The sequence below is a fragment of the Mixophyes fleayi genome, chromosome 1 (genome assembly GCF_038048845.1).
Source record: "Mixophyes fleayi isolate aMixFle1 chromosome 1, aMixFle1.hap1, whole genome shotgun sequence".
In the NCBI taxonomy this organism is placed as follows: domain Eukaryota; kingdom Metazoa; phylum Chordata; class Amphibia; order Anura; family Limnodynastidae; genus Mixophyes; species Mixophyes fleayi.
In genome coordinates, this window is record NC_134402.1 from 247,696,065 (window position 1) to 247,708,194 (window position 12,130).

Genomic DNA, 12,130 nt, shown 5'->3' on the forward strand with positions numbered 1-12,130 from the left:
TGTATCTTTGTGGATTTTACATATCCCCATGTTTCACTGAGTTTACGTGTCACTTAGAGAAGAGTACGCTAGTTTTGGGCACCTCCTATGTATATTTATGATTGCGAACTATTAGGCGTTGATTTTGCAAACACAATGTTTCTGTATATTTAAATTGTTTAGCCTTAAACCTTCATGTTGCCAGTTAGTGCCATTGTGTTGTGTTATATGATTTTTCAGAGCAGTATTACCTTGATTTCTGGCTTTTGTACTCACATGTTATTATTTAACCTAACAGAGCTTTCAAACATGGTGGTTGTCATTCAATTCTTTGTGGATTCGAATGTATGAATTGGTCAAACTGCATGTTGGGTTAGTGGTTAGACAAGCCACTTTTCATCAGTGGGTTTATGCGTTCAATTACTGACCCATTTTGTTTAATATGTATAGATTGCATGTGGAAAATTGTGTGCAATTACAACACAGAAAAGCAGCTGGTCAAAATAACTTGATTACAAAGACACAGGAAATATCCACAGATAAAAGCTGAAATATCCTAAGCCTCCCCCCCCCCAAAAAAAAAGGACATTCAATTTGAAGACTTATCATTATTATTAATAATATTATTATTATTATTATACACGATTGAATTTCCATATAAAAATATTTTAAACTGTGTATGCACCAAGGATTTATGTCTATAATATTTCAAAGTATAATTATTGAAATTAATAAAAAAAAAAATAAGAAAAAAAATTGTTATGAGAGAAGTTGATGCTCAGCTTTTCCTTCTAGTCTATTTCATGCACACATTGTTTCCACTTGCACGTTGGTGTGGTGGTTAGACAATCTACCTTTCAAAAGTAGAATCCTGAGTTCGAATGCACATAAACGCCCTTATCTCTATGGAGTTTATATATCCTTCCTGTGTGTGTGTGGTTTTCCTATGTATCCCTTATGTAAGAGTACGCTTGGTTTAAGTTCGCCAAAATTATCTGGTCAATTTTCATAAATTAAGTTGTTATGCTTTTATATGATTACTAGCGTATTGTTAGCCGTTCTTTACAAATATCAGCAACTAACTATTGACACATCAGCCACTTTACATTGCAATTCATTAGAATTGTGGTTGTAATTAAAAAGAGGTTGCTTTTTAAAAAATGTACACAATGTTTAATGTTTATTATAAATATAAAACACATTTTCCCAAACTAATTTTTTTTTTTATGTGAAGTGCATTAAGATGTATGTTGCGCATATTTAGTTGTGTTTTAAAAGAACAAAGCAATTTGAACAGTTTAGTGTTGTTATTCAGCGCTACTGCTCTAGCTGCTTTGGATATAAACATGACCCTGAGTTTCCTTAATTTTAAGCAAGAAATTAAGATAAAACTCACAGCATTTCATTTCTTCTTAACTATCCGATGGATTCTGAGGTAACACCTACTCTTCAATACAAATAACGCCTACTCTTCTAAACTTGTTGCAGAGCTCTGCCCATTCCCCTCCCATTCCTAACCCTTTTTTCTTAAGTGGTCAGAAAACTTCTTAAGTGGGGTTTACGATGGATTTTCATCTTAACTTGAGAAATTCTTAGCATCCGCAACGGATTTTCCTTCTTATCTCAATTTTCTGGGCATGCGCAGAGAAGATTTTCGTAAAATCCGCAAAGAACGGCAGATCCGATCACTAATGAATGGGCCTGTAATGTTTAAAAAATTGAATAAAAATATCTGATTTAAAAAAAAATGAAGAAATCACTGTTTCATGTCAAAGCTAGTTAAAAATCATCTTCCCCTCTGTCACAGTCCTGTCTTGAAGATGTAATGTAGCAACCAACACCTCTCTTATGGTGGTTCACTGGAAGAAAGTTATTCAGAGGTTTTGGGAGAGTGGAACCCAAATGGTCATGAGTTGTGGCATTTCCTTAAACAGATATACCAATCATTTACAGGAGAGGAACAACAATAATGGAGAAAGACTTTATAAAACTCCGGTAATAATTTGCAAAGTCTAGAAACCTCTGTAAGGCTTTCAGATCAGTAGGTTTGATCCAATCCTGTATTGCCTGTACTTTACTTATGTCCAAGGTAAATTCTTGGTAGGAAATTATATAACCCAGGAAGGTTACTTGAGACACCTCAAATTTCCATTTTTCCGAATAATTTAAATTCTTTTTTTTGGAGGAGTGCCTTGACATGGTCACGATGCTACAACAAGAAACAAAAATATATTAGGATGTTGTCCAGATAGACCACAATGTACCTCCCAATAAACTCTCAGGGCATCATTGATCAGTTCTTAAAAATACACCAGGGGCATTACTTAGCCCGAGGCGTATCACCAGTTATTTCATTTTTATTGCCCCACACCCACCATCTACGGGTATGGGAAGAAACCTAGGGCTATATTTACTAAGCTGCGGGTTTGAAAAAGTGGGGATGTTGCCTATAGCAACCAATCAGATTTTAGCTGTCATTTTGTAGAAAGTACTAAATAAATGAAAGCTAGAATCTGATTGGTTGCTATAGGCAACATCCCCACTTTTTCAAACCCACAGCTTAGTAAATCTAGCCCCTAGTGTTTTCAGCATGGGGCTGGGTACCCCTGGAGGGGAAGCAGGGTATGCTCTATCTTTTTTGGAAAACCCCATCTCCATATGAAATCCAGTCCTGTGCTGACTAGCCCGCGGATGGTTGTCATTAGGACAGGGGGATCCAATACTGCAGGTTCCTCTGCTATAGTGCCACCAGTCCTCGGCTGGCAAAACCAAGTGCTGGTATTAGTAATTTCACTTCTTATCCCCACCGATTTTGCTAGTACCAGCCTTGGCTGACGGCACTAGGACTAATGTGTTTTTTGGGGGGAGGGGTGTTTTTTTTTTATAGTAACTATATTGTGTTTGCTGGTTTGCAGTTGTCTTGATGTGCCAGCAGGAATGACGGTTGTATTGCCAGTGGGTCTGCCGGCTGGTGCTGACACACTGAACCTGTTGACATTTCTGACTGTCGACATTTTGGTGTCAACAATCTAGCTGTCGACAAGTTCAGCCCTGATAGATCGTACCCTACCCCTGTTCCAATGCCTCACCATCAGACACTTTGCAATTTTATTCCAATGTCCATGAAGATGAACTCATATTTTGTATACACTATGGCTATCAGGATAATACTGAAGAATCCCTTGTAATTGTAGAAACAGAAAACTGTTTTAGAAGGTGGCATAATTCTGACATGTTTCCCATCTATGGCCCCGCCACAGATTTGGGAAAATGCACATTTCTTCAAATACTTGGGCGATGACTTGCCCTTCCAGAAAAAAATGTTGTAATGTTAAATCAATACATGCATCTATTGTTATCATACTATTTTAATTTATATTTTTATTACACAGCCATCTGCCTTCATTGAGAAGGGGTTTTCTGATGTGGTGAAGAACACTGTGGACGCCTGCTCCTACTCAGCTGCATTCAGAAGGTACCTCGCAACGTAGTCAACAACCTGATTATGGTGGACCTTTTTAGGGACAACAGAGGGGAGCTCACCAGGGCTGGTCCTGCAAAAAATAAATTTACGCCCTCCTCTTTTATAAATTATTTGTTCCTTCAATAATGCTTTTTCTCTTAATACAAATCATATAATAATAATTAGCAGCTATTAAATTGTCCTTAGACTCTCTCGGTCTGTGTATGTTAGAGGATTTAGATTGTAAGCTCCCATGGGGTAGGGGCTGATGTGAATGAGTTCTCTGTACAGCACTGTGGAATTAGTGGCACTACACAAATATATGCTGATGATAAAAGTAGAATCATTCATCTGCAGGGAATTTCTAAAGTTATAAGGATTATTCTTCTGTATCAGAGGCCTATGTGAAAAGGACTCTTTCAGTCGTTGTTAAAATTGTTACAGAAAATGCATTTGAAGTATGATGGCATAAGTGTGTACCCAGCTTTAGACTTATGGCCCTTTATCCTGGAAAAGTGAAACTGGGGCAGGCAATCTTAGTTAGTTCACATAAGTGCAGCACGCAAGACAATCTATAAAAAAAAAAAATCACATGTTTAGAACAGACACCATGATTTCAGAAAGTAGCATGAAGGACCTACTCCTCTCTACATTTCTGGTTACAAACTCTCTCAAAACGTCGTATAAGTTCAGCGCAGCTGTGTGTTCTCGATGAACATGAAGTATCAAGATCTACATTAGGCAATTCTGCATCATGATACATCAGATACATTAAAGACAGTGAAGTGTGCTAAAGGGGCACACCAATGTCGCAGCTGAAGTGGGCACAGTCATGATGAGCATCAAGAGCAATACCACTTGCTGGAGAAGGGCTTTCCCTGTGTCAGACTCCTTACTGAGCTACTCAGTAAAACCACTGCAGGAGGTGGGTACTTGGTCAGGTAGATTCTTCAACAGCTGGAGTTGAGTATGCATACTTTCAATATCAAAGTCTTCAGCGAATAGTCTCAGTGTCTCATTGTAGGGCATCAAGGATAAGGTCAAGTATTGCTAGAGTGTTGAGGCTTTCCTGATCAAACCTATCTTTAAGAGCTGTCATAAGGAGGTCCACAATTTCAATATATTCTTTTCTTAAACTTTCCTTTGGCTGGAGGTGCACAACAGCTGCTCCAGGCAACGTGGTGGATTTCTTGGCCTGGGCTGCGCTGGAAACTCCAACTACAGACCCTCTGCTACCTTACATGTCTCACTGCAGATGTGATCAAAGTTCTCTTCTGATCATAGGCCTTCCAGCTGACTGACTAAAAGCGCCAAAAGCTTCATTACCACCTAATGCAGTTAGTTTTGGTTTCTGCAAGGCACGGGTTAGCTGTTCACAGGGACTGAAAACTCCAATGCTTGTTTTCAGGAAAAGTATTGTCACAAACTTTCGCAGCTTATCCAGTCAACCTCAAACAGCAGCCCTTCTTTCGTCTGAAATTGCATCCTTATCATTAAGGATATTTTGAAGAGTCTTTCACACTCTAAGGTACTCCCAGTGGTATCGTGTAAAAGACTTGACCCTGACACAGCACTGGATGGGGCACATGTCATTAAGCTGCCTCTGAAGAACCGACTCAAAGCCACCAGTAACAGGAGGCAGAACAATGTTTTGATATATTGTCTTCCTCTTCACGGACTCCAGTATACCATTGGAGGAATCTTTCACCAAGCATAGAAGGTCACACCTGCCTCCTGTTTTGCAGGTCACTTCCTGTAGTGTCAAATCTGTGGTATGGTTGGCACAATGTAAGAACAGTGATTTGAGTTGTTTGTCTGCCAGGATTTTCTGTACTCCTTTCTTACATCCAAACATGTTGGAGGAGACGTCAATGCAGTGTGCCCAAGGCTTGTCAATAGGAAGATTGAACCGGAGCAACATGATCACTGCAGGCAAGGTGTTCCCTTTAGAATCATGATAATTATATGTTCCTAGGAAAATTTTACTTATCTCAATTTTTTGCCGATTAACGATTCTGACACTCAGAGAAAATTGTTCCATGCAGCTACATCAGTAGTGCCATCAGCAATGATGGCAAACTATGGAGAAATTTTTACTTCTGCCACTCTACCCCGGAGAACCATGTAAGCCATGATCTCAATAATTTCATTTTGGATTTAAGTGCTGTAGTAGGTATCATAGCGGACCATCCACTGTTTAAGTATTGGCTTATCATGTGCTCCTCTCTTCCAATAACATTATCAAGTTACCTTTGTAGTCTTCATGCCCACATATTGCATCTTCAGAGCGTGTCAAGTAACGTACAGAGCTAATAATGGTCAACATAGCGTTTTGAGCATCTTTTTATTCCTTACATTGAGCTTCGATTAGCTGAGCACTCACAGGAACTACCTGTTCTCTGTTGAAAATAAACTCAGCACATTTACTATGAAACAGGCTTTTCTGGTGAACGGCGAACTTGCTTATCGCTTTTTTCCAGTTCTTAAAACCTACAGTTAAAAATTACAGCTCTACATTATGGTACCATTAACTATCATCTTCCATAGCCATGTTGAAAGCTCAGACACAAATGGAACAGAATAGAGAATCCCTTTCTGAATCATAGTGCAACCAATCGTACTGCTGAAATCACTCATTGTTCACTTTTCTGCCCCTAGTCTGTGGAAAGCTGAATTTCTTTGAAGGCTAATATTTCTCTTGAATGAAAAGAACATTCTGAATCCCACTTCTCTTGTGATAGCAAAATGAGTGGGGCTTCTAAGAATGAAAAAATGTTTGCAAGAAGAAAATGTATGCTGAACAAACATGAAGTTAACTTCATTTCGGGCAAAACAGAAACGACAACAGTCAGGCGCGGGCTGTCAGATTTCAGCCCAGGGGGCGCACAGGTGCACTGACACGGCCGCATCCCGTATCATGAGATGCGGCTGCCGGTAAAAATTGGTGGTATTGCACCCGGGGGGGGGCGGCCGGCCCTAACAGTGGTAACTCTGAGAGGCCCCGCCCCCGCCTGCCCCTGACAACAGTTGACTACTTCAAGTTAAGCTATTATCGCTTCATCCCCATTCGCTTTTGTGTACAAGTTCATGGGGGGGAACACACTCTTTGCCCACACAACAGAAATTATGGGGGGGGGGGGGGGCAACTGACCCCTCTGCCCCCCTCTCCCCCTGGTTGCTATGCTCTCCTGGCGTTAAGGCAATATTACATCACAAGTCATGTCTGTCTATTCAGACTTCTATTACTTGTCATTTGGATTACTGCAGAAAAATAAGATTCCCACTTAAGTTTTCAAGTGGTAAATATTGGATGTGGAAGTGCAAAGCCTGTAGTATGATAATACTATATAATACTAAATATATAGGTCCTGATCCATTAAAGAAAATAAGTCAAAGAAAAAAGGAGTAACTTTGCACCTTGGCAAAACCATGTCGCATTGGAGGATGTAAATTTAAAATGTGGGGACAGATTTATAATTAGGGTAGGGCAGGTCCTAGATCAACTTTAAATTTCAGTGTAAAAATAAAGCTATCAAGTATTTGTGTGCTACCTGAAAAAACAGCCAGTATTTAACTTATGTGCAAAATTATAAACTAATGTGCATCCCTTGCATTGTATCATAATTTGTCCAGGAGAAATGTACTTCTTTTTTTAATGAAACTATGTAATATTTTCACTTGACTTCACATTTTTCAACTAACAACTAATTAAACTAAATTACTGAAGTATACCACTTTTTATTATTCCTGGGAAATGCTGTCATATTTGTATGGTCATGGGGTAAACCGTAAAATGTGTATATACTCCCCCCTCCCTATATTTTGTACCTACAGCTTTTTCCTCACATAGAGCAGCTGTACACCAGCCAGTCACAAACCACCTCACATTCGGCTTATCCCGGGCTGGATGAGATCAGGCCCTCTATTGGTTGCTACCACAGCAGTGGACAATTGTGAGAGAAGCCCTTGATAGTGCGCAGTACATCCAGTCATTATCGTCCGGCCGGTAAACGGCTCTATAGCCTCTGCCATAATTTGACCGGGAGGTAGAGGTGATAGCCCTGTGTAAAGCCCCATTAGCGTGACCAGTCCTCCGTATCCCTGTTTACATCACTGTGCCGAGCAGCCAATCGCCGGCACTTCTCCACCCCGGAACTGAAAGTGCGAGGGGGTGTAGCCGGGCCGTTTTGACAGTAACACCTACAGAGCTCTACCGCAGCTCCTGGTGTGTGACTGTGGTGGTAATTATCCTTATCTAGGAGGGCGGTGATCTTCCTCAGGTACCTCTCATACCCCCTCCAGACTCCCCCCCTGGAGAGAAACACATAGCCCCCTGGAGAGAAACACATAGCCCCACGGCAGACTACAACCTGTCTTAAGAGGAAGAGACAGAGACACGACTGTCTGACACCTGGAGAAACTGCACGTACAGAAAAGAGAGACATCCGATGTCAGCATGGGGGATGAGACTGCTGGGTCATGAGTGACTTACTGGGAAGAGCCGCTGATTTCCCCGGTGGTGTTTCGCTTTCCCCGATGGTGAGTAATCTGAATGATAAACAAGTACGTCCTATGAAATCTACGTGACTGCATCTGTGTGACGATCATACATGTGTACTTCATGGTGTGTTTGTGCTTCTGTGTGTAAACACATTTTGAAAACTACTACATGTATGCACAGAATGTCTTTGCAGGTACTGTTTACATCCAGCAGTGATGAGAAAAACATAGTGAAATCAGTCCTTATGTGTCAAACACTCACTTAAAGGCTTAACAACAGTGTGGTAGAAATGATCTGTAAGGTTATGTTGTTTGACAGGCCTTTGTGTGTGTTTTATATAGTGTATAAGGTTACGAAATAGGTATCCAATTCAGGTGCTAGGGCTTGTACACGTTTATTGTCATAAGATCGGCTGCTATTTTTTGTTAATATTATATATAAGTGCTCTTTATGACATGTATTACTGTAGACAACCTCTTCAGATACACTGAAAACAACTGATGTAAGAGTTTTATTTTTTTATTATCGCTGTGTTATCAGCAACAAGCATTCATAATCATTCATAAAATTAGGTACAAAAAGTTCTTCATAATCTTGCACTTTATGTTGATGGTGCATTTACAATATTTGTACATTGTAATTTTATTGCAGTCAGTAAAGCTCTTCAGAAATGTTTATTTTTGTGTTGTTTTTATACATACTATATTTGTAAATAAAAATATACACTGATTGCACAAAAGTCTCAAAACTCAAACCATCACATCATTGTAGGGTTTAAATTTGTATATGTATGTGTGTAAAACAAATATATATAATTTTCCACAAATCCTTATACTTGGAATTATGTATGTTTGCTGTGGCATATTACAACAAGAAGGTGCTCGTTGTACTATGTTTTTATCTTTAACTAGCAAATGTTGTGTTCTGTTTAAAAGGAGTGGTGATAATAGGAAGTTGGTAGCAATGCAGAATTAATTAATGCCTTGATGTTTTTCGATGGACTGAAATCCTGAATCTCTAGGGGGCAGTATTGTATATGTATACTTATCTTGCATAATATTCATAATAATAATAATAAAGCTGAACTTTTAAAAGCAGTAATGTCTATATTCTATAGTGCCCCCAGTTTGGAACAAGACCTCTTTGGAATTCTATCTGTTTAAATTCTTTGCAATGTTAAATGAAATGGGGGGATAAGTAAGGAAATTACTTCAGACATTTTTGTTTAACAGGAAAATGTATATTGTGACCAGAGTGAGCTGTGAAATAGGAAGGCAGAATGATCAGTATTATGCTGACCACACATGTGATTCAGGCATCACACTGACTACAGAAACATTGCATCTGTAAGAAAATTGTCCACACATGTTGTACAGATGTGGTTCTTTTGTTGTGGGACAGTGTGATAATTTCATTATAAAGGTGCTTGCTATCACTTTCCGATCAGCTAGATCTATGACCTAGATCTAGGACATCAACTGATCAGATTCTCCAGTCTGTATTTTACTGCATTTTGAGAGTCTCACTGTTTGAATTGTTCCAAACTAACTTCAGTACAGTTGCCAGACCAAAACTACCAAATTGCTCAATCAGTTCTGCACATGCAGCCAGCCTTATCCTAAATTTACACTACAACTTTGGTAAAAAGTTTTTCTCCCCTTCCACAACACACATTTTGTATAATGTCTAAATGCATTTTTATATTATAGGACATGCTTCCTGTGGTATCATATCTGTGTGTGTGAATCAAGCATTCCATAATCTGTACAGAGCGTTTGTGTTACCTAGGCGACTAGAAAGCCAATCACACCAGCTGTAGATTTCCTCTGCCCCACAGCCATAAAAGATTGATGTGAAACACTCTCCTATATTTATAGGATACCCAAAACTGTCTTTTAGTTGTTCTTTTTCTAGTATGCATTATAATAGATATATAGGGGTCTATTTATCAAGACCTGTTAAATCTTCTCTCATCAGAACTTATAGAAGGCCGACCAGGGCAGCTGAGAGATGCTCAGCTCCCCGGCGATACTGACTAGAAGCAGTAAAAGGAATCTAACCTCTCGCCAAGCCAGTGTAGTGTACCACTGCGTGTGCATGAGCCGGAAGCTTGTATTTGGGCTTCTAGTTCCAGATCTGTTTAAAAAAAAAAGTTATTATTATCGTAGGTATGTAAGGCACCACAGTACTCTGCAACGCCGTACAGTAGGGAAAACAGTACATAAAAGGAACATAAAAGGTAGACAAAATAAACACAAACATGAAAACAAAGGGTATGAAGGACCCTTCTCATTAGAGAGCTTACATTCTAAGTGGAAGTGGGTACAGCTGAAACAAGAGGAGCAAATGTGTCTGAGTGGAAATTGGGACAGTTGTGAGGATGCATTAGTGTGAATAGTGTTATCAAGGATAAGTTCACCTCTAAAAAAAAAAAAAAAAAAGATGAGTTTTCAAAGAGTAAAAAGTTTTATTTTTCTATTATTTACAATAAAAATTGAAAAAAATGCTAAATAGGCCCAATAATGTTTGTTTAAAGCAACACTAGTTCCCCTTGTCAGACACAGGATCATAATTTTCTCCAGGGCACTGAAGCATATGACACCATGTAACAGCATGAGTTATTGGGAGGTATGCACTGATCATATGGTCAAACAAGAAGGCTTTTTGATAAAACTATCTGGCTTATTCTTAAGTGTACAGACATTGCATAGTTGCTTAAATAGGAGACATAATAGTATGTGAGGTAATTTCTCCCTTAGTATAGCTCCTGACGCTGTTTTCTCATAACCGTTTATCAGTATTCAAATTATATATAGTATAGATAGTCAAATGAGATGTGACTGGTCAAAGGTGAAGACAAGTCAAATAACTTTGACAAGTGGAGTCAAGGGATAAATAATTAAAATTATATGTTGCGCTACTATATATAATAATGAGCCGGTGCACCATTGTGTGTGTGTATGTATATGTGTGTATGTATGTATGTGTATATATATATATATATATATATATATATATATATATATATATATATATATATATATATATATATATATATATATATATTTCACACACAATAGTGCACCGGCTCATTATTATTTATACTGTTTTATTTCCCCACTATGTCTCTCTTTCACAGCTGAAGATGATTATATTTAGTGGTCTATGTCTATAAATGTAAATGAGGTGACTCTCCTGCTCTAAGATCACATTCTGCTCTGAGATCTTGCATTCCCAGGGTCAAATGGGGACTTGCATTGCATAGTAACAGTTGATCTGCTCAAAATGTTGATGTTGTAGGCTTTAGGTGCCTATAACTAACTATTCATGTTACTGGTGCTCACATCATTAGGATGGAGATGCACATCCAGGAGCAGAGGTAATCTCTGGTTGGGTTAATTAGACAGGGCATTAGGATAGTTCATAACAATACTGTTCTATGTCTTCAGAATGGAGAGCCACATTCTTGGGGGGAGGACCAGATAGCATGGATCATGTACAGGGTTGCAAAAAAAAGTGAATAGCTTATGCACTGTCATTAAAAAAAAAAATACACATCTTGCTGTGGATAGGACAACAAAAACAATGACAGCCTCATGCCAACCACATATAATCTTGTACCAAGATTAACAGCTGCATTCCCTGCAGCCACGTAACCACTGATACCGCACTGTGATCAACATATGTTTTATGCTCCAGCATAGAAGCATTGTGCCCTGCCCACAAAATACAACAATCAGCCAGCTTTACCTGCTCCACGCATTTCTCTTAACTTTAATCCCTTTGTTCTTGGTGGTTGGTGTTCTCTTGACACAAAACCACCTAAGATTTCATTAGAATGAATCGCTGCACTTTGAACCAATGAAAGTGGAGTACTCCTTTCTAAAAAAAAATTAAAAGTGGTTTTTAATCAATGAACCACCTTGATTTCTGTTAGTAAAGCAGCAGTGGCTTCTATTTGCAGTAACTGCAGTTCTGACTAAGCTGGCTGCAGTGAAGGTAGAATAAAGCCGAAGTGAGATTGTCAGCACTACCTATCATGCCGAAGGTTACAGAAATTGGTCTGGCAGACCGCCAGCTCGACAGCCCTGTATTCGTTTACTTTCATAGGGTGTTCATTTACATGCCCTTCTTCATTAAACACAGTCCACGTCCAAGTGCTTGTAGACCAATCAAATTCAAATAAA

General features: G+C 38.9%; 1 protein-coding gene across 1 annotated transcript in view; it reads left to right on the forward strand.

Moving 5' to 3' along the window:
- The first annotated feature begins 7,450 nt into the window (after positions 1-7,450).
- Positions 7,451-12,130, forward strand: part of JAK2 (Janus kinase 2) — a 143,117-nt gene continuing 138,437 nt past the window's right edge. Inside the window, exon 1 of the mRNA XM_075209147.1 lies at positions 7,451-7,981. The gene's annotated coding sequence lies outside the window, so the exon portion shown is untranslated. The remainder of the gene's footprint in view (positions 7,982-12,130) is intronic.